The 23,343-nt window shown below is 34.2% G+C and overlaps 1 protein-coding gene across 1 annotated transcript in view; it reads left to right on the top strand.

Annotated features, from left to right (window-relative positions):
* The window catches only part of LOC133335723 (DNA fragmentation factor subunit alpha-like), a 62,878-nt gene that overhangs the window by 1,204 nt on the left and 38,331 nt on the right, over positions 1-23,343 (top strand). The window lies entirely within an intron of this gene.

The following is a 23,343-nucleotide window of genomic DNA, read 5'->3' as shown; positions in this document are numbered from 1 at the left end:
TTCAGCTTAGCTGAATTAGATATTTATTAGGATATCTTCAATTTAACACGCCTAAAATAGATTTCTAGCATGAAATCTTCAATTCAGCTTTGCTGAATTTGTGATTTTTCGCAAATTTGTAATTTTTTTGGCATTTCCTTTTTATCTTAAAGCATTTTTTTTCCTTTGCACCATCTGTTAAAACTCATTCGTTAGTGTTTAAGTTATTATTATTTTGTGTGTGTTATCTTTCAACCACTTGCCTTTCCTACATTCGTTGTCGAATCAATGAATGCTAAATGCATGAATGAAAAGCGAAAAAGGAAAAACAAAACTTTTTTTGGCCAGCTTACAACATTCTGTTGAGCCAGCCAACCCACCAACCAACCAATGTTTGTTCAGGGCTTTATAACCACTTCAAAAACATAAGACTTCAATGGTTTGTTTGAATTCCAATGAACGGTTACAATATTTTGGTTTTTTTCCGAAATAAAGGTATTTTTATTCGTTGCTTTTTACCTATAACGAACAGCATCACCACGAAGCACACACACACATACACACAATCTGAGATACTTATGTTTGTCCTTGCCAGGCCGGTTGATTTCAAGTGAATAGAGTACGTCCATAGTACCTATCCATGGATGTGAAAGTCATAGACTGTGGAAAAATTCTGAAAAACCGAACACCACCACTACCATCATTACCACATTTTCAATGAATGCTGCCTTTTTGAAGGTTTTGTTTCTTTTTTTGCTTTGCCTTCTCTCCCCTCATTTTTTTGGCATTAAATGAAAAAGGTAAATAAGAACAATAAGCGGTTCAATAGCCACAAACAGCAGCAGTACCCTCAGCAGCCAAAGCAACAAGAATTGATTTTGATTGCAAATGAATGTTATTGTTGTTGTTTTTATTATCGTATTGTATTGTTGTTGAGTGGAGAGTGAGAGGGTGTTGTGTTAAATAGCCAATTAAATGTATTTTTAATTTACGTTGACGTCTTGATGTTGGCTTCAATACAAACAGAAAAATGAAATGAAATAAAATCTGTAGCATACTTCAAGGCTACAAAGGGCGTTGCCTCAATCAGTCTGGTCTGATCTGGCTGGGGTGTTATGAAGATTTGTGACAATTGCCGCCGCTTGATTGATGTTATTCATGTAATAAGAACAACAGCAACAATAAAAATTCACATTCGTGGCTGGTGGATAGACAACAACACCCTAAATCTCAGCCCCAAGATGTGGCTCAGAACACTTTGCCTTATTTCCCTTTAGGTTATTTTTTTGGTTGTTTGTTTTCTTTTTTCTATTTCCAAGTTAATAAATGACAGCAATTTTTTATTGTTAGTGTCATACCAAGTAAAGAAACCTAGAAGGTTATGTTATAATATATATATCAATTTCTGTTGCCTATTTTTAGGAGCATTCAATTTTCCCTGTAGTAATAGATACTTAATTATAAGATTTCATAGAGAATATTTATATAACTCGTTAATTAACAGGAATTTAATTAATTCAGCCAGGCTGAATAAAAGATATCCTAAAGAAACCTTAATTCAGCCAGGCTGAATTGAAGATTTCCTAAAGAAACCTTAATCCTATGGAAACCTTAATTCAGCTAAGCTGAACTGAAGATTTCCTATGGACACCTTAATTCAGCCAGGCTGAATTGAAGATTTCCTATGGAAACCTTAATTCAGCCGGGCTGAATTGAAGATTTCCTATGGAAACCTTAATTCAGCTGGGCTGAATTGAAGATTTCCTATGGAAACCATAATACAGCTGGGCTGAATTGAAGATTTCCTATGGAAACCTTAATTCAGCTGGGCTGAATTAAAGATTTCCTATGGAAACCTTAATTCAGCTGGGCTGAATTAAAGATTTCCTATGGAAACCTTAATTCAGCTGGGCTGAATTGAAGATTTCCTATGGACACCTTAATTCAGCCGGGCTGAATTGAAGATTTCCTATGGAAGCCTTAATTCAGCTGGGCTGAATTGCATTTTTCTTATGGAAAACTTAATTTAATCGGTCTAAGTTGAAAATTTCATATGGGATCCTTAATTCAGCGGGGCTAAATTTGCCCTTTTTCCACACAATATTTAACCTGGCCTTGTTGTTTTAATATTTTTCCTTCATAAATCCTTATTCAGCCTTGCTGAATTAATGATTTTTTTGCAGTTAGGCTTATGTGTTCTATTTTGGTATCTTTATTACTGCCACTTTGTTTTTGTCGCACCTCAAAATATTGCCACAACCTCACGTTTAGAAGATTTATTTTTTTCGCCTCCAAAGCTTGTATTTATTTTATTTATATCCCGTTGCTTTTTTCTGCTTCTATAATAGCAAGAAGTAGACGAGCAATAGGTAGGCTAAAAATATTTGGGATTTAGTAAAACAGAAAAAAAGCTGTAGCCATGGTACCTAACCTCATATGTGAGTATGTTACTGGAGGTCGCCTCCCCTTTAAATGCCACTCAATTTCAAAATTGTATTTTCTTATTTATGGATTATTAATTAAAAACAAAACCTAGCCTCGACAACGATCTGCCAGCAAATTTAATTCTCGGCTATTTGTTGTTGTTGTTTTACTTTACTGCCATGTCATTTGATTGGCAGTTTTTTGTTTTCATTTCGATAACTGACAGATGTTGCTGTAATATGGCCTTTGAAATTGTTTGTTTGCCCTTCGCGTAAAAGTTAAAATCGAAAAAAGTGAAAGGGAGAGACAGAGAGAGGGAGAAAAAACAGTTCACTGCAATTAGTGTAATTAATTGAAAATATGAAATCCATTGCATACTATCAGGCTGTGTGGTGTTTTTCTATGAAGGTAAAAGGGTTAATGTGATTGAAAATTGGAATCCACCCGACATTTTAAAGGGTTATGTTGTGCTATTGCATTTCATATGCTAGTAGCAGTATGTATTGCATACTTTAGGGAGCCATGTTATTTGAAATGTAAGTAATGTGAAGTATACTTAAGGGGAAATTAATTAACATATATCTTTTTGGGTCTTTGTGGTAAAAAAGGAGAGGGGTTTGACATTTGAAGTATTTTTTCATCTTGTGTTTGTTTTTTTTTTGAATTCTTGGTAAGAAATAGAAAGAGGTTTTTAATGTTCTCTTCTTTTTTTCAGCCTCATTTGCCAAATATTGAAATTGAGAAAAAAACTTGAAAAGAACAAAAGCTAAAATAAATAATAAAAAATAGCACAACTCAAACAAAAATAAATTAAACTTCAATTACCAAAGGCGATATTAAAAGCTCATAAAAGTAGGCAATGCAAATTGGCATTTTGCATGAATATTTACCTGAGCAAATTATAATCATCTCCAGGGAAATCGAGGATATGTTAATTAAATTCCAAGATCTGCTCTTTTCCAATATTTAAATGGTATTATCCTGAAAGTAGACAATACATAATACTAGAATAATTTGTCTATTTATAGGAGCTTCAAATCCTATAATAGAAAATTTATTCTAGTAATATGTATTGCATACTTTAAGGATGTAAGAAAACAAAAATAAAGGTCTGGGAATTTAATTAACATATCCTCGGGATTTCATGGCACAACAAAATGAGGACGGTAGGCATTTAAAGCTGTGTTTATTTTTGAGTGTGCGTTTTTTTTTTTTTGAATGGCTTGTTTGTAATTTTTTCTCTCTTTTTCCTCTCCTTAATTACACAAATATTTAATTGGTTTTCTATGGCTCTCTTTTCTTTATCTTAATTGTCAAACATTGAAATTGGGATTGTTTGATTTGCTTTGCTTCAAATCAAATTAATTAATATAGAACAAGAACAACACAACAAGTTAAATATTTAAATGGCAATTACTTAAGGCGTTATTAAAATATCCTAAAAGTAGGCAACACAAATAAATTATAATTAAATATGAATTCAACCAAAGGGAATTATGAACATTTCAATTAAATGTCAGATAGCTCAGGAAAAATAAATTCATACTGTCGGCCGTAACTTGAGGCTGAAGTAAAGTTTCCGATATGAAATCTTCAATTCAGCAAAGCTGAATAAAGTTTTTGATAGCAAATCATCAATTTAGCCTGGCTGAATTAATGGGAAATCTTCAATTCAGCCCAGCTGAATTAAGGTTTCTATAGGAGATCTTCAATTCAGCCCGGCTGAATTAAGGTTTCCATAGGAAATCTTCAATTCAGCCCGGCTGAATTAAGGTTTCCATAGGAAATATTCAATTCAGCCCGGCTGAATTAAGGTTTCCATAGGAAATATTCAATTCAGCCCGGCTGAATTAAGATTTCCATAGGAAATCTTCAATTCAGCCCGGCTGAATTAAGGTTTTCATAGGAAATCTTCAATTCAGCCCGGCTGAATTAAGGTTTTCATAGGAAATCTTCAATTCAGCCCTGCTGAATTAAGGTTTCCATAGGAAATCTTCAATTCAGCTCTGCTGTATTAAGGTTTCCATAGGAAATCTTCAATTCAGCCCTGCTGAATTAAGGATTCCGTAGGAAATCTTCAATTCAGTCCGGCTGAATTAAGTTTTCCATAGGAAATCTTCAATTCAGCTCGGCTGAATTAAGGTTTCCATAGGAATAGGAAGTATTCTTTAAAAAATGTGTCCTTATTATATTTTCTAGTTCATTTATTGTCACAATATATTTTAACATTAAAATACACTGCCTCCCGGGGGCTCTCACAACTCAACACCGCAATTCTTAATGTTATGTCCTTGTCGACTAATTTAAAAAAAAAAACTTGTGAACAAATACAACGAAATGCTATTAAGAAATAAAACAAAAATAGTAACACAATAAAAAATATCCTTAGAGACAAGAAGATGAAGAAAAATGGAAAACAAGGAGACATTTTCTGAAGCAATGTATTTTCTAGGTTAGTTTTCCTATGAATTCATGTATCTCGGAATGGAGGAATTCTGCTGATATGCCAACAGATATTTTCGGAATGCATATTGTTATTTTTGTTATAAAAATATGTTTTGTTGTTTGTTATTCTTATTATTGCCATCCATTAAATGATTTTGCAATCATAGGACGTGTGACATATCTGTGGTTGCTGTCGCTTACTGGCCAAGTACGAGGGGAGCATCGCAATTTCAAGAAGTCTTTTTTGGTTGGATACATTTTTGTTGGAGAACTTTTCGCCAGGACCCTCGCATAGCTAATATTTTATTCAATGATGTGTAAAAATGTAGATGGATTTTTTCCATAAATTGGCATTTACATAAATGCCTGGGTAAGGACAGGCGGATATGCATAACTGGGGAATATGGAAGAAAGCACTAAGTGGCTTATAAGTAGAAATCAGTTAAGTGAAAATTTCAATAAAAAGGCGAGAGGAGAGGGGAGATATGGGAAGACATAGAGAAAATAGTAAAATATAAAATTTTTAAGAAATGGATATTTTAAAATATTTCCCTAAACATTTAGCAATTCCCTTCTGGGTAGCAAAACAAGGCCACTATGTTGTCGTCAAGTGGGAAATCTCCCGAGGTCCCCTCCTCGTATCTGCTTAAAGTAACATCAATAGCGAATGCATAGATATCGTATAATGTTCATCTTTTTTCTGCTGTCAAAGCAAACGGAAGAGGAAGCATAAAAGCATAGGGAATATATTTTGTCACATTATGGAGAGAAGCACTCTCCATGGAATCCCAAATATGCAAATGGTGTGTGGATAACATACTTCAATTCGGGCATTATATACATTAATTCAATATTCAATGGAATTGAAATTCATATTCGCTTTGTAAGCAATTGATTTTTATGATGATTTGAACATAAAATTCTGGAGATTTTTAATAAAAACTCTAATTCAGCTAAGCTCAATTGAAGATTTCCTTAATTCAGCCACGCTAAATTGAAGATTTCCACACAGAACTTTAATTCAGTCAGTCTAAATTGAAGATTTCTTATGGAAACCTTAATTCAGCTGCGCTGAATTCAAGATTTCCTATGAAAACCTTAAATCAACTGCGCTGAATTAAAGATTTCCTATGACAACCTTAATTCAGCTGGGTTGAATTGAAGAATTCCAATGGAAACCTTAATTCAGCAGGGCTGAATTGAAGAATTCCAATGGAAACCCTAATTCAGCTGGCCTGAATTGAAGATTTCCTATTGAAACATTAATTCAGCTGGCCTGAATTGAAGATTTCCTATTGAAACCTTAATTCAGCTGGGCTGAATTGAAGATTTTCTATTGAAACCTTAATTCAGCTGGGCTAAATTGAAGATTTCCTGTTGAAACCTTAATTCAGCTGGGTTGAATTGAAGATTTCCTGTTGAAACCTTAATTCAGCTGGGCTGAATTGAAGATTTCCGGTTGAAACCTTAATTCAGCTGGGCTGAATTGAAGATTTCCTGTTGAAACCTTAATTCAGCTGGGCTGAATTGAAGATTTCCTATTGAAACCTTAATTCAGCTGGGCTGAATTGAAGATTTCCTATGGAAACCTTAATTCAGCCGGGCTGAACTGAAGATTTCCTATGGAAACCTTAATTCAGCTGGGCTTAATTGAAGATTTCCTATGGAAACCATAATTCAGCAGGGCTGAATTAAAGAAATATCATGGAATCTTTAATTCAGCTGGTCTGAATTAAAGAAATATCATGGAAACCTCAATTCAGCTGGTCTGAATTAAAGAAATATCATGGAAACCTTAATTCAGCTGTGCTGAATTGAAGACTTCCTAATGAAATCTTAATTCATCAGTGCTGAATTGAAGAATTCCTATGGAATCATTAATTCAGCGGGCGGAAAAGTTATTTTGTTTGTGGTAATAAAATATACGCATGTTTTTGGCAGCAACACCTACACATGAAATTTTGTTGTTGTTGCAAATATTATGTTCTCAAAAATGTTTTTGTTTTTCCTAATTCTGCCATAAAAAAACAGTTTTCCCAATACTCCAACTTGTGTTCGGAATAATTCCTTTTAATTAATTTAATTTGAGTTGTTGTTAAACACCCGGTCTAACTCACAACAAATGTTATTGTTTTCCTCTTTTTGGTTGGTTGGACAAGCAAAAACATGCAGCCACAACCATCTTCTAATTGGAAAACCTCCCATTTTGTTCGAATCTCTCCGTCATTTAAATTTAAAAGAGAGTGAGAGAGGGGGAGTTCTAAATTTAAATACAAATTGTTTACAATACAACTTGTGTTAAAACTAAATAACAATAACAACAAAGGTCAACATTTTGACATTTGAAAACAAAAAAAAACGCTACATTTATTTGAATTTTCATTTACATTGTGACATATTCAGGATAACAAAACTTTCCCATACAAGCGATTGTCGGATGATATTAAATTTCCTAACAATAATCCTTTAAATGTTCTGTTCAGCATCCAACAAGCCATCCAACAACAACAGCAATGACACGATATTTTTGTTTATCGCTATTCGAATATCAATTTGAGTTATTCCGGGCTCGAAGTGTCGTCAGCAGTCAGTTGTGTGTAAATTGATAAACGAACGTCATTTGTCGTTGTTGTAGTTGTATTTGTTATTTTTGTTGCTGCGGAATTCACTTCGCATCCCGAATATGCCGTTGGAATGGTTGGACGGCAAAAAATGGATAATGGATTTTAAAAATTGTTCCATATGCAAATGACAATGACTAACTATGAATGTGACCGGAGGGACCGACATGTACTACATGTATGTTGGAGTGTGTGTGTGCGCCAACATACCATTTATATTTAAAATTACAAATATGATTTTGCAGTTTTTTGTTTGCTTTGCCTGATAAGGTTTGCTAATAGAAAATTTTCCACAAGGATCAGAAAAAACTTAAATTCAGCTTAGCTGAATATGAGTTTCCATGGAAAATCTTCAATTCAGCCCAGCTGAATTAAAGTTCCCATATGAAATCTGTAATTCAGCCCAGCTGAATTAAAAAAAATATAATTCAGCCCAGCGGAATTAAGGTTTCCCTAGGAAAACTTTTCAATTCAGCCCAGCTGAATTAAGGGTTCCCTATGAAATCTTCAATCTAGCCCAGCTGAATTAAGGGTTCCTTATGAAATCTTCAATTCAGCCCAGCTGAATTAAGGTTTCCATAGGATATTTTCAATTTAACCTAGCTGAATTAAGTTTTCCATAGGAAATCTTCAATTCAGCCCAGCTGAATTAAGGTTTCCATAGGAAATCTTCAATTCAGCCCAGCTGAATTAAGATTTCCATAGGAAATCTTCAATTCAGCCCAGCTGAATTAAGGTTTCCATAGGAAATCTTCAATTCAGCCCAGCTGAATTAAGGTTTCCATAGGAAATCTTCAATTCAGCCCAGCTGAATTAAGGTTTCCATAGGAAATCTTCAATTCAGCCCAGCTGAATTAAGGTTTCCATAGGAAATCTTCAATTCAGCCCAGCTGAATTAAGGTTTCCATAGGAAATCTTCAATTCAGCCCAGCTGAATTAAGGTTTCCATAGGAAATCTTCAATTCAGCCCAGCTGAATTAAGGTTTCCATAGGAAATCTTCAATTCAGCTCAGATGAATTAGGGTTTCCATAGGAAATCTTCAATTCAGCCCTGCTGAATTGAGGTTTCCATAGGAAATCTTGAATTCAGCTCGGATGAATTAAGGTTTCCATAGGAAATCTTGAATTCAGCCCTGCTGATTTAAGGTTTCCATAGGAAATCTTCAATTCAGCCCAGCTGAATTAAGGTTTCCATAGGAAATCTTCAATTCAGCCCAGCTGAATTAAGGTTTCCATAGGAAATCTTCAATTCAGCTCAGCTGAATTAAGGTTTCCATAGGAAATCTTCAATTCAGCTGAGCTGAATTAAACTTCTCATTAGTATTCAAAATTTTTGTTTAGCTGAATGTTGGTTTCATTGTGAATTCTGTATTTTTTCTTCATTGCTTGTTTAACAAGGTGTTTTGTCACCTCGTATAAAATCTAAAAGTTATTTGAAAGAATGTTTCCATTCAAATTTGTTTATTAAAAATTCCCATTCAATTATTATTCCAATTATTGAAGACTAAATGCAAATTGTTTTCTTTAAATATCTAAGGACTCTAGAAAACCTCGTTATATGGACAGAGGACCATTATCGCAAACGGAAATTCTAAATACTTAAAGTCACTTCTGCACTCCTTGGCTTTCATTAGTCCACATCCCTCGCTCGCTTCCTCTGCCACTTCTTGTTTTCTTTCTTTTTATCCATTTACACGAAAGCTTGCCAGCCAGCCAGTCTGTTTCACTATTCTCTTTTGTCTGGCTGGTCTGACCAGCTCCAAGGCATTCTACTACAAAATAAACTCTTTTCAAAATAGTTTGCCATAGAATTTCAAAGGATTTTTATCACCCAGCCTCTTTCTCTCGCCCTCCATGGTCCCGTGGCCATTGTTAAAGACGTTGCTGATAGTCAATAAGGATATCGTTACGCTTGATAGCCAATGCTATTTCTTGGCTTTGCCATAAAGTATGAATGAATTTCTTAAGGGTTATCTTTAAAATACACTCATCATACCTCGCCCTCCCTCCTCCAACACACCAGCCATCACAAAGAGGTGCGGGGGAGAAGAGTTCTTTTCTGCTGGTGTTTTCATTTTCTTTTCCTTCTTTTTTGGTTGTTGATTTCTGTCAACAGCCATAGAATGGAGCTGCTTTTCCTTTTGGTAATGTAATTTTTGCAAAATAATTTTGTGAACAAATTTTGGCTCCCGCTAGAGGCACCCTCCCGCCCACGCACATACCTAAACCAATACCCAAAAATTTATGGAAAAGTAATTTGTGGCCAAAAACCCCGATGACATTTAAAGCAGAAAGCCAATGAACCAGACAGTTGGAATTGTGTGGAGAAGAGTCCGTAAAGAGTTTTTCGACTCGTAGACATATTTGAAAGTTTATTTTATTGTCGCACACAACGGTTGCCTCTGTTTTACGTGAACCCCAGGGAACGTTTTGTGATTTTGTTGTTGGCATTCAAGTGTCGTTCGTCGGGGAAAAGTTTGTCAATTAAAAAAGGGGCATTTATGTGCTTTGAAAAAGGATTTGTGTTTACAATGGGAGCGTTATGCCATGCATTAATTGTTTACATAAAATACAAATTCAGCCAGGCTGAATATAAGATTAAATGTCGGAAAGCCTATTCAGCCTAGCTGAATTGAAGATTTCTTATCAGAAATTGAAGATTTCCCATGGGAACCTTAATTCAGCTGGGCTAAATTGAAGATTTCCTATGGATACCTTAATTCAACTGGGCTGAATTGAAGATTTCCTATGGAAACCTTTATACAGCTGGGCTGAATTGAAGATTTCCTGTGGAAACCTTTATTCAGCTGGGCTGAATTGAAGATTTGCTATGGAAACCTTTATTCAGCTGGGCTGAATTGAAGATTTCCTATGGAAACCTTTATTCAGCTGGGCTGAATTGAAGATTTCCTATGGAAACCTTTATTCAGCTGGGCTGAATTGAAGATTTCCTATGGAAACCTTTATTCAGCTGGGCTGAATTGAAGATTTCCTATGGAAAGCTTAATTCAGCTGGGCTGAGTTGAAGATTTCCAATGGAAACCTTTATTCAGCTGGGCTGAATTGAAGATTTCCTATGGAAACCTTAATTCAGCTGGGCTGAATTGAAGATTTCCTATGGAAACCTTTATTCAGCTGGGCTGAATTGAAGATTTCCTATGGAAACCTTAATTCAGCTGGGCTGAATTGAAGATTTCCTATGGAAACCTTAATTCAGCTGGGCTGAATTGAAGATTTCCTATGGAAACCTTAATTCAGCAGGGCTGAATTGAAGATTTCTTATTGAAACCTTAATTCAGCTGAGCTGAATTGAGGATTTCCTATGGAAACCTGAATTCAGCAGGGCTGATTTGAATATTTCCTATAGAAACCTTATTTCAGCTAGGCTGAATTGAAGATTTCCTATGGAAACCTTAATTCAGCTGGGCTGAATTCAAGTTTTCTATGGAAACCTTAATTCAGCTGGGCTGAATTGAAGATTTCCTATGGAAACCCTAATTCAGCTAGGCTAAATTGAAGATTTCCTATGGAAACCTTAATTCAGCTGGGCTGAAAGGATGATTTTTAGCGGAAACCTTAATTCAGCTGGGCTGAATTGAAGATTTTTAAGTTTTCTATAGCAAATTTGTAATTTTATTTAGCTGAATTGGGTATTCGTCTAGAAATTTTCATTTCTGCTTAGCTGAATGAGGTTTACGGTTATAAATCTTCAACTCAGCTTAGCTAAATTAGGGTTCTAGAAGAATATCTTCAATTTAGATTAGCTGAATTGGTTTTTCGATTTAAATTCAGCTGAATTGTTCTTTTCTCGCTCCCAACACCTTTTTTCTTAGATTTTTCATATTTAAAATTGTTTTGCCTTATCGAAACGACACACCTGTACCTTTTTTGATGGCTTTCAAACTCAATTGACCATAAGAAATTGTGACAAATCGAAAAAGGTGTTTTAGTAGGCTATACAACGCCCATGTTTTTTTCCGAAAATCCTTGGCAATCTGTGCAAGAATAAAGAAAATGTGTTGCCATTGACAGTTAAAGGTGAGTTCTGTTTTTTGTCCTTCTTCTTCTGCTGCCTTCCATTGAAATTTTTGTCAATGGAAACAAAAACACACAAAAATTCTTTTGGGATAAACATCACAGGGCAAAACGAAAATTTCGTTAAGCCTTGAACAACAATCTGTCCCCTTAAGACAAATCCCTAGCACTCAAAAACAAAATACGTTTTTGTGTTTTTCTTAGCGTCTTTCGTATTACAAGGTCTATTGTTGAGTATTCCCACTTCTCCTAAGCTACGCCTACCCCCTATGTTTATGATTTGATTCTAATCTTAATTTAAAATGTCTGCTTTTATTGGACAATTACTTTTGCAGGGAATTTTTGGGGAGGAATTCTAATTAAATTAACCCTTATGGATCTGGGATCATATACCCTTTAAAGGATATGTGATATTCTTTAAATAAAAATAATAATTTTCGGCCTCAAACATCCCCGGCCCAACGGTAGCGTATACGTGCTGTTAATATCAATACGCCATGAAGGTGGCGTATACGTGTTGTCAGAATTTATACGCCATGAAGTCGTCCATTAATGTAGACAGTCTAAAGGGTTAAAACCATAATGTCTCTATTCAAATCGAGTCCTTAACTTATCCACCTTCTTCTCACCCCTTCCCTTTGCGACAAAAGGATTCACATCTTTATGTAAATTATCTTTGATATGTCTTCTGTAAATGGAGAACATGAAAGGAACCCCACCAGAAAAAGGAGTGTAAAGTGGTGTGGTTTATCTGTCTGCGTGTGAGAGCGGAAACCCACAAAGTCTACAAAGTTTTCGTTTACTTAATATTTACCATCTTTAATGTAGTCATCATCATCATTAAAGAGGAGAAGGCGAGACGGGCGGACAGACAGACAACCTAAATAAATATTACGCCCATTCGCTCTTTGTCTGGTTTCTTCCAAAAACACAAGATAAAGATTTAATCACACCAAACAAATGTTGAACTAAAAAAAGACAATACGCCTTAATCTTCAGACAAAAGGCCGTAGCCATGTAAACAACAAAGGATAATATTTAAAAGCAACAACGAAAAAAATGCCATGTAATCCTTCAAGAAAATGACAATTTAGCCATGGGCTAGTTGTTTAGGGTCTGGGAATGTAGAATAAATAAAAACAAAAAAATAAATTTATTGTTTTAGGACCCAAAGTTAATTGTAAAATTTCATTTTAGATCAGCTGAATTGAAAAATTACTATTGGCAAGCTAATTCAGCCTAGCTCAATTTAAGAATTTCCTCAAAAACACCAATTCAGCTTAGCTGAATTGAAGAATTTCCACAGAAACACCAATTCAGCTTAGCTGAATTGAAGATTTGTTTCAAAACCTAATATTCAGCAGAATTGAAGGTTTGTTACAAAAACTAATATTCAACTGTAATTCAGCCAGGCTAAACTTAACATTTCCTATGAAAACCTTAATTCAGCCGGGCTGAATTAAATATTTCCTATGAAAACCTTAATTCAGCCGGGCTGAATTAAAGATTTCTTATGAAAACATTAATTCAGCTGGGCTGAATGGAAGATTTCCTATAGAAACCTTAATTCAGCTGGGCTGAATTGAAGACTTCATATAGAAACCTTAATTCAGCTGGGCTGATTTGAAGATTTCCTATAGAAACCTTAATTCAGCTGGGCTGATTTGAAGATTTCCTATAGAAACCTTAATTCAGCTGGGCTGATTTGAAGATTTCCTATAGAAACCTTAATTCAGCTGGGCTGATTTGAAGATCTCCTATAGAAACCTTAATTCAGCTGGGCTGAATTGAAGAATTCATAACGGAACCTTAATTCAGCTGGGCTGAGTTGAAGATTTTCTATAGAAATCTTAATTCAGCTGGGCTGAATTGAAGATTTCCTAAAGAAACCTTAATTCAGCTGGGCTGAATTGAAGATTTCCTAAAGAAACCTTAATTCAGCTGGGCTGAATTGAAGATTTCCTAAAGAAACCTTAATTCAGCTGGGCTGAATTGAAGATTTCCTAAAAAAACCTTAATTCAGCTGGGCTGAATTGAAGATTTCCTAAAGAAACCTTAATTCAGCTGGGCTGAATTGAAGATTTCCTAAAGATTTCCTAAAGAAACCTTAATTCATCCAGGCTGTATTACAGCTTTCCTATAGGGACCTTAATTCAGCCGGGCTGAATTGAAGATTTTTATTAAAATAACTTTATTATCTGCATGGAGTGAGAGTGTATTCAGCACTCTTACTTGTTTATTTGCATTCATGTAGTTCCATGTACATTTCATGTTTTGTTTTTGTTGTATGCTTGTATGTGCCTTTTTTGTTTATTTATTGAGGATGTTCATGTGCTGTTGTTGTATTTGTTTATTTCATGTTTATGTTGTTATTTTGTATGCCATTTTATTCATTTGCTTTAGGGCGGCAAAGGCTTCACACAGAGACTTCATTGAGTTACTAACGAAATACACACCAGCTTATATATGTGTGACATACACTCATATGTGTATGTGTGTCTTGGGATAACCCTTGCACTGAAAAAAAGCTCCTTTTTAGCTCTAATGTTGGTTATGCTCTAAGATTCCCAACTAGGGAGAGCATACACATAATACAAGCATTACTTTAATATATTTGCTCTCTCTCTCCCCCTCTCTTACTGTTAAGCAACCATGCTGTGTGACTGAGTAACAGTAAAAACAACAACAAAGAGTTAAGTTGAGAATCAACATCAATAACTTACGGCATTTACAAATAACAACATGGAGATGAACAACACCAACAACATATGTGTTCACTGTATTCAGTCTTCATTTCATGTCATGTCGTGCATGCTGCCTCTGTGTGAGTGCGTGTTTGCCTTTACATTTGTGTGACTATTTGTTTATGTTATTCCGTTAAGCAAACAAACATTGCGAGTTGCATGACATGGCAGGGCTTATAATGGAAAATTCGCTCTCTCTCTTGTTTATTCGTTGACTCTTTGGCACTTTTGGCAGTATTATTTTGAATTATTGCATGACTGTGCGTATGTGTTTTGTTTCCTCTGATGTTGTCATTTTATTTCTGTTGGCTTATGTGCAAATCCTTTGTATTGTAGTTAAGTTATAGATCAAAAATTAAATGAGCCGTGAAATAAAGTGGAAGGGAAGGAGAGAGATGAGAATAGATTTTAATAAATCTACGCCTTGTGAGACCTTAGAAAAATATTTTTATATAAATCTACGCCTTGTGAGACCTTAGAAAAATATTTTTATATAAATCTACGCCTTGTGAGACCTTAGAAAAATATTTTTATATAAATCCACGAGTTATGAGGCCTTAGAAAAATATGTTTACATAAATCCACGCCTTATGAGGCCTTAGAAACATATTTTTATATAAATCCACGCATTGTGAGGCCTTAGAAAAATATGTTTTAATAAATCCACACCTTTTGAGGTCTGAGAAAAATATTTTTATATTAATCCACAACATGTGAGGCCTTAGAAAAATATTTTTTATTCCACGCCTTGTGAGACCTTAGACAAATATTTTTGTGTAAATCCACGCCTTGTGAGGCCTTAGAAAAATATTTTTATATAAATCCACGCCTTGTGAGGCCTTAGAAAAAATTGTTTATATAAATCCACGCCTTAAGCAACCTTAGAACAATTTTATTTTTTTATTTAAGCGTATAAGTATTGTTTTACTTAAATCCACGCCTTGTGAGACCTTCAAAAATATGTTTTAATAAATCCACACCTTGTGAGCCTATAAAATATTTGCCAGTGAGGCCTTAGAAAAATATTTGTATATAAATCCATGCCGTGTGATGAAAACAATTTTATATAAATTGTTGAGGCATATTTTTATATAAATATTTTAAATATAATTGTTTATATAAATCCACGCCTTAAGCAACCTTAAAAAATATTTTTTATTTCACATTTTCCCTTGTGAAGGCATCTCACCTAGTCGTATACATTTTGTTCTTTACGCCTCTATCATATTCTATTTCAATATTTTAAATATATTTGTATTATAAATCGTCCTAGTTTTTTATTTCATATTTTCCCTTGTGACCTTAAGTCAATGATATTTTTCTTTCTTTCTCAAAACCCCAAAAGACATCCTTCAATAATGCAAGGTGTAATCAAAGATCGCGCAGCATATCTTTGGGGAAATATACAAGAAACAAATATTAATAGGTTTTACTATTCAACGAGGAAAATAATAAGAATACAGGTGAAGGAGGATGAGGAAAATCATTGCCAAAAGGAAAAGAAAACATGCCAGTAATGATGTTTTCTTGGCCAACACCAACAACAAAGATAGAATGCCTCAGAAAATGCCATTATTTTTCCAACAATAATCCAAAAAAAGACCACACCAAAAAATGCATTCAAAGTATCCTGTTTGTTGTGGCTGCTTAAGCAGCGGCCGACCATAAAATGAATGCAGCTCCTTTGTAAAGTCCAGATAAAAAAAGAACCATCGCCTTTCATATATTATTCCTGTGTGAGGAAAGAACACGTTCTGGCCAACAATTCATAAGGGAATTATTTAAATTATGACCATTGGCAAACGAAACGAAAGGTCGACATGGTTTTTTTCTGCTGAAGGAAAAATACAGCGGGTTTTCGTTTTTATTTTTGGTTAAGAAAAATAAAACGAGAATAACAGAAAATATCTGCATATATTAAAAAGGCTAAAACCGAAATAAAGAAGAAGTTTTATGGCAGGGAAATGTGGTGAATTTTAATTTTTTTGAAGAAGAATGAAATGATATTTGAGTTGCAAGGAAAAATCAAAATATACTTTTTCTTTAATATTCATATACAAATTTCCCTAAAATCCTTCTTTAATTGCGAAAAACAATGAAAATTAAATTACAACCTTGGTTGCGTATAACTACTGACAACACGTATACGCCAACTTTTACTTTAACGATTTTCGACCGTAATCCTCTTTCCCTCTTGCATTTCTTCAAATCTCTTTACCACATAAATCCACATAATTTCAAAAAATTCTTTTCCACTCTATTAACCACAAAAAAAAAAGTGGAAATAAAACTTTAAGTAAAAAGTCTTTGAAACCAACCACCAACCAAATGACCTAGTTCAAAAACGAGAACTTAAGCCTACTTTTCTTAATGTTAACCATTCATAAAGCAATTTTCACTTACTTCTATGTTTCATTTGCGAACAACAACAACAAGAGGCAACACTTTTTTGTTGTACTACTCATTTATCAAACAGTTTTCTGTTTCGCTTCTTTATTCATTTTGCTGTGCAAAAATTCTGAATTCTGTATTTGTGGTTGATGGCAAAGTTTTACTTATATATTTTCTTCTCTCTCGTTTATTATTTGTGGGGAATATGAACGCTTTTTGTTAAAATATAGTTTGCATTTAAAGAAAATTAAAAAAATATTTGGTAAAATATAATTAAAAGTTTTGAGTCGAAAAGAAAAGTAATAAGAAAAGTACTTGCAAAGGAATTAAAAACTTAAATAGGACACCTATAGGGCGTATAAGTACTGACAATATGTATACGCTCCCAAAAACAATTGTAAAGGTTTTTTTTTATTTCTGGTTTGAATTTGTTAATGAATATTTTTCTAAAGCCTCCCAAGGCATGGATTTTTAAAGAAATATGTATGTAAAGCCTCACAAGGCGTGAATTTTTAAAGAAATATTTTTTAAGCTTGCTTAAGACGAGGATTTTTAAAGAAATATTTTTCTATGCTGGCTTAAGGCCTGGATTTTTAAAGAAATATTTTTCTAAGGCCTCACAAGGCGTCGTTTTTTAAAGACTTATTTTTCTAAGGCCTCACGAGGCGTGGATTTTTAAAGGCGTGGATTTTTAAAAGGATTTTTCTCTAAGGACTCACAAGGCGTGTATTTATAAAAAATATTTTTCTAAGCCCTCACAAGGCGTGGATTTTTAAAAGGATTTTTTTCTAAGGATTCACAAGGCGTGTATTTATAAAAAATATTTTTTAAGGCCTCACAAGACTTCTTGTGGAATATTTTTCTAAGGGCATACAAGGCGTAGATCTGTAGAAGAATATTTTTCTAAGGACTCACAAGGCGTGTATTTATAAAAATATTTTTTAAGGCCTCACAAGGCGTGGATCTTTAGAAAACAATTTTTCTAAGAGCATACAAGGCGTAGATCTGTAGAAGAATATTTTTCGAAGGTCTCACAAGGCGTGGATCTTTAGAAGACAAATTTTCTAAGGACTCACAAGGCGTGGATCCTTAGAAGACAAATTTTCAAAGGCCACACAAGGCGTGGATCTTTAGAAGAATATTTTTCTAAGGCCTCACAAGGCGTGGATCTTTAGAAGAATATTTTTCTAAGGGCATACAAGGCGTAGATCTGTAGAAGAATATTTTTCGAAGGTCTTACAAAGGCGTGGATCTTTAGAAGACAAATTTTCTAAGGACTCACAAGGCGTGGATCTTTAGAAGACAAATTTTCTAAGGACTCACAAGGCGTGGATCTTTAGAAGAATGTTTTTCTAAGGCCTCACAAGGCGTGGGTCCTTAGAAGAATATTTTTCTAAGGCCTCACAAGGCGTGGATCTTCAGAAGAATATTTTCTAAAGCTTCACAAGGCGTGAATCTTTAGAAGAATATTTTTCTAAGGCCTCACAAGGCGTCGATCTTTAGAAGAACATTTTTCTAAAGCCTAACAAGGCGTGGATCTTTAAGAGAATATTTTTCTAAGGCCTCACAAGGCGTAGATCTTTAGAAGAATATTTATCTAAAGCCTCACAAGGCGTGGATCTTCAGAAGAATATTTTTTTAAGGCCTCACAAGGCGTAGATCTTTAGAAGAATATATTTCTAAAGCCTCACAAGGCGTGGATCTTCAGAAGAATATTTTTTTAATGCCTCACAAGGCGTGGATCTTGTATTATAACACCTTTGTCTTATGAGGCGTATACGTATTGTCAACACTTATACGCTCCTGGGCTGAGTTACTTGTTTTTCTTTAAATGAGGAATAAATATTTGTTTCCCCCCCAAAATTTAGCTGACGTTTGTTAATGTAATGGAACTTCTGGTTTTTCTGATTTATGGCCCAAAATTCTGAGAGAGGGAGAACAAGAGAGAAAAACAGCAGAAAAAACATTATGCGTGGGTTTGGCTTAGCGAAATTGAAATTCCGAAAAAAATAGAACAATAACCAGCCGTCTGGCCGCAATAACCTACAAAATAAATATTTATCAAGGCCATTCATACGCTTGATTCCTAAACAAGAAAATAAAACAACAATTCCACAAACAACTTGTCAATGGCAAATGGTAAAATATTAGCCAAAGTAGGCCATAATGCCTTTTGTAGTTAACAAAAGGAGAACATAGAGAACCTTATCATGGCCATACCACCACCACCGCCCATTGTGAGACAGCAGAACCCAGACAGGCTGTAAGTTCTTAAGCTTTACACATGTTTTTTTTGTAGAAAAAAAAAAACAAAATTGAATTTCTAGATAGAAAAAATAGCGGAGCGGTAGATCTAAAAGAAATTTGTTTTTTAACTCAAGAAAAACAGGTCGCACAAGGCCACAAACCACGACACAGCGTGTGAAACCTGAGAGCGAAAAAAGTTTTGTAAAGCAACTATGGTAATGCATATTTTGTGAGGCTGCTGAGGCGTGTGGTTTCATATTGTCTTGAACTTCTTTCTTTCCCAGATAGCTATCGCAATATGAATTAGCAAGGTCTGGAAAAACCGCCATAAAGATTTTATGGTTATTAAAAACAGTAAATATTTATTAAAGAAATTATGAAAATTTGCAAAGAAAGACATGGATTAATAAATATATGGAATATTGAAAGTTGATGTGGGTGGCGTATACGTATTGACAATATGTATACGCTCCCCTATACAAATTTGTATTTAAGGTCTTAAATCAATGTAACACAGAAAATTGTTGCATACTTTAAGGGTTCTATGTAACAGAACTAATGAGGAGCTCGACTTCATAACCAATACAAAATCCCTTTTCATCATTCCCTTAACCAGCTTTTTCCAATAATGTCCCACACTTGATAAATAGCTTTTCATTAAACTTTTGTCCATTGACCACTTCCGTTTTGTTGTAGTTCCCAGTTCTCAGCATTTTTCTAAAGGAAAATTTTCAACAATACCCCATTGTTTGATATTGAAAATTTATAGCCATTCAGCAATTAACCAATAGTTGTTAGAACTATTCCTCCTGCTCCACCTCCTCTTCCTTCTTACCAAGCACTTGATTTCTCCCTGCTTAAGTTTAAGCTAAAAAGTTATCTAGATGCTCGTTTTGAAAAACAAGAGCAAAACACAAGAAAATAGAAACTAATGATAAACGAGTTTTAACAGAAAAAAACAACAAAGTTGATTTCACAAAATGTTGGAGAAAAATGCAGCCGAAAAGGGAAAGGGTGTGCTGGGGAACTAGAGCAAAGAAACAAAATAGGTTAGTTTTAGTTGGTCGTTGTTAGCAAACAGCATTGTTAGCAAATACTATTCTCACATATATCTTTAACAAGTGACAAATTGAAGTTAAAACTTTGAACAGAAACAAGCTGTGTTCTTGTTGTTAATAGCTTCAAGGATATTTTTCTAAAGACTAAACGAATGAACGTCGAGCAACACAATTAACAATAAATCATTTAAAAGAAAAAAAAATACAAATGAAAGGTAAACAGAGAAGAGTATGATAGCTTTTAATTCCTGGTTCGAAAATTAGGAAAAATTCCTGATTCTTAAAAATACCATTAATTAGGCAAAGACAGCATTCGTATGACATAGAGCGTATACGTATTGTCAATACTTATACGCAACCGCCCATTGTATTAATATCTATTTTTCTAAGGCTTAAGAATCTTTTCTTACCCCTTGTGAGGCCTTAGAAAAATATTCTTTAATAAATCTACGCCTTGTGAGGCCTTAGAAAAATATTCTTTAATGAGTCCAAGCCTTGTGAGGCCTTAGAAAAATATTCTTTAATGAGTCCAAGCCTTGTGAGGCCTTAGAAAAATATTCTTTAATAAATCTACGCCTTGTGAGGCCTTAGAAAAATATTCTTTAATAAATCTACGCCTTGTGAGGCCTTAGAAAAATATTCTTTAATAAATCTACGCCTTGTGAGGCCTTAGAAAAATATTCTTTAATAAATCTACGCCTTGTGAGGCCTTAGCCTTGTGAAAAAAAATATTCTTTAATAAATCTACGCCTTGTGAGGCCTTAGAAAAATATTCTTTAATAAATCTACGCCTTGTGAGGCCTTAGAAAAATATTCTTTAATAAATCTACGCCTTGTGAGGCCTTAGAAAAATATTCTTTAATAAATCTACGCCTTGTGAGGCCTTAGAAAAATATTCTTTAATAAATCTACGCCTTGTGAGGCCTTAGAAAAATATTCTTTAATAAATCTACGCCTTGTGAGGCCTTAGAAAAATATTCTTTAATAAATCTACGCCTTGTGAGGCCTTAGAAAAATATTCTTTAATAAATCTACGCCTTGTGAGGCCTTAGAAAAATATTCTTTAATAAATCTACGCCTTGTGAGGCCTTAGAAAAATATTCTTTAATAAATCTACGCCTTGTGGAGCCCCAGAAAAATATTCTTTAATAAATCTACGCCTTGTGAGGCCTTAGAAAAATATTCTTTAATAAATCTACGCCTTGTGAGGCCTTAGAAAAATATTCTTTAATAAATCTACGCCTTGTGAGGCCTTAGAAAAATATTCTTTAATAAATCTACGCCTTGTGAGGCCTTAGAAAAATATTCTTTAATAAATCTACGCCTTGTGAGGCCTTAGAAAAATATTCTTTAATAAATCTACGCCTTGTGAGGCCTTAGAAAAATATTCTTTAATAAATCTACGCCTTGTGAGGCCTTAGAAAAATATTCTTTAATAAATCTACGCCTTGTGAGGCCTTAGAAAAATATTCTTTAATAAATCTACGCCTTGTGAGGCCTTAGAAAAATATTCTTTAATAAATCTACGCCTTGTGAGGCCTTAGAAAAATATTCTTTAATAAATCTACGCCTTGTGAGGCCTTAGAAAAAATATTCTTTAATAAATCTACGCCTTGTGAGGCCTTAGAAAAATATTCTTTAATAAATCTACGCCTTGTGAGGCCTTAGAAAAATATTCTTTAATAAATCTACGCCTTGTGAGGCCTTAGAAAAATATTCTTTAATAAATCTACGCCTTGTGAGGCCTTAGAAAAATATTCTTTAATAAATCTACGCCTTGTGAGGCCTTAGAAAAATATTCTTTAATAAATCTACGCCTTGTGAGGCCTTAGAAAAATATTCTTTAATAAATCTACGCCTTGTGAGGCCTTAGAAAAATATTCTGTAATAAATCTACGCCTTATGAGACCTTACACAAATATTGGTTTAAAAATCCACGACCTGTGGGTCTTTAGATTAATATTCGTTTAAAAATCCATTTCTTTGATCTCTGTGGCGTATTATGTATGACAATACTCATACGTTCCTTTATGCATTTATTCGGCAAAGGGAACTGAAGATGTCTTTTATTAATCTTCAACATATGAAGAATATTTTCTTTTCTATCGAATATGTCCTCATTTACAGATGAGCAAATTTTTTCCTATTAAGAAAAATTCTTGGCATATGCCTAATTAATATTTAAGTGTATCCCCCGTGGGGCGTATGATGTCTGACAGTAATCATACGCCTCCATAGGTATATTTTAAAGAACAAGGCTGACAATTTAATTAATTTTTACACATTTTTCATTTTCAATTTTAATTTTCTTTGAAATTTTACTCCCCCTAGGACTAACCCGCCCTACTGGCCCCCCTCACATCTTAGAACAATAACATTAATTATTTGACCAATCATTTGATTGCTGTTAGGACATTAAGTGCTTTTGCGTGTCACATTTGTCAACTACCATCTTCGTGCTATGATTTAGAGGTGACAGAGGCGGGGAGGGAGTGAGGAGTGAGAAGAATAAAACACACACACACAAATCATTTGATTATTGATGTGCAAACATGACATGATAGATGATGGCGATGTCGATGCGGATTCCGATGATGATGCTGCTCCTGCTGACGACAATGCTGATGATAATAATAATAATGACAGCGATTATCTCAGGCCATATTAATGATGACACATCTTCTTTTAAATGAGCAGGCGATGTGCCTTCTAGTTTTTTTTCTATATCTTCAGCAGTAAAATTACTGATGCTACTGCTGAGAACAAACAATTTGTCATTTAGGACGAATTTCGGAATTTAATGACATGCGTCAAGGTTATCGATAGGACAGACACCACAGAAGTTTGCTAGACATCCTTGATAAACAGTTTTGTTCCAATAATAGTTTTACAATTTCGATTGGAGGAAAAACTTGGTGTTGTTGTTGTTCGTTTTTATGGATGGCGATTAAGGACACAATGGCAAAGTGTGTCAAAGTGTATTAAAGTGGAAAAAAGTTTGAAGATAATTTTTTTGGGAAACAGCTGCGGAGAAATATGGCATACTTGGCCTCACAAGGCGTTGATTTTTAAAAGAATATTTTTCTAAGGCCTCACAAGGCGTGGATTTTTAAAAGAATATTTTTCTAAGGCCTCACAAGGCGTGGATTTTTAAAAGAATATTTTTCTTAGGCCTCACAAGGCGTGGATTTATATGAACATATTTTTCTAAGGCCTCACAAGGCGTGGATTTATATGAAAATATTTTTCTAAGGCCTCACAAGGCGTGGATTTATATGAAAATATTTTTCTAAGGCCTCACAAGGCGTGGATTTATATGAAAATATTTTTCTAAGGCCTCACAAGGCGTGGATTTAAAAAAAAATTTAAGGCCTCACAAGGCGTGGATTTAAAAAAAAA

The sequence above is a fragment of the Musca vetustissima genome, unplaced genomic scaffold (genome assembly GCF_032173495.1).
Source record: "Musca vetustissima isolate MV318-11 ecotype Yass unplaced genomic scaffold, APGP_CSIRO_Mvet_v1 utg7804, whole genome shotgun sequence".
Classification (NCBI taxonomy): domain Eukaryota; kingdom Metazoa; phylum Arthropoda; class Insecta; order Diptera; family Muscidae; genus Musca; species Musca vetustissima.
This window is presented reverse-complemented; position numbering and strand designations above follow the sequence as displayed.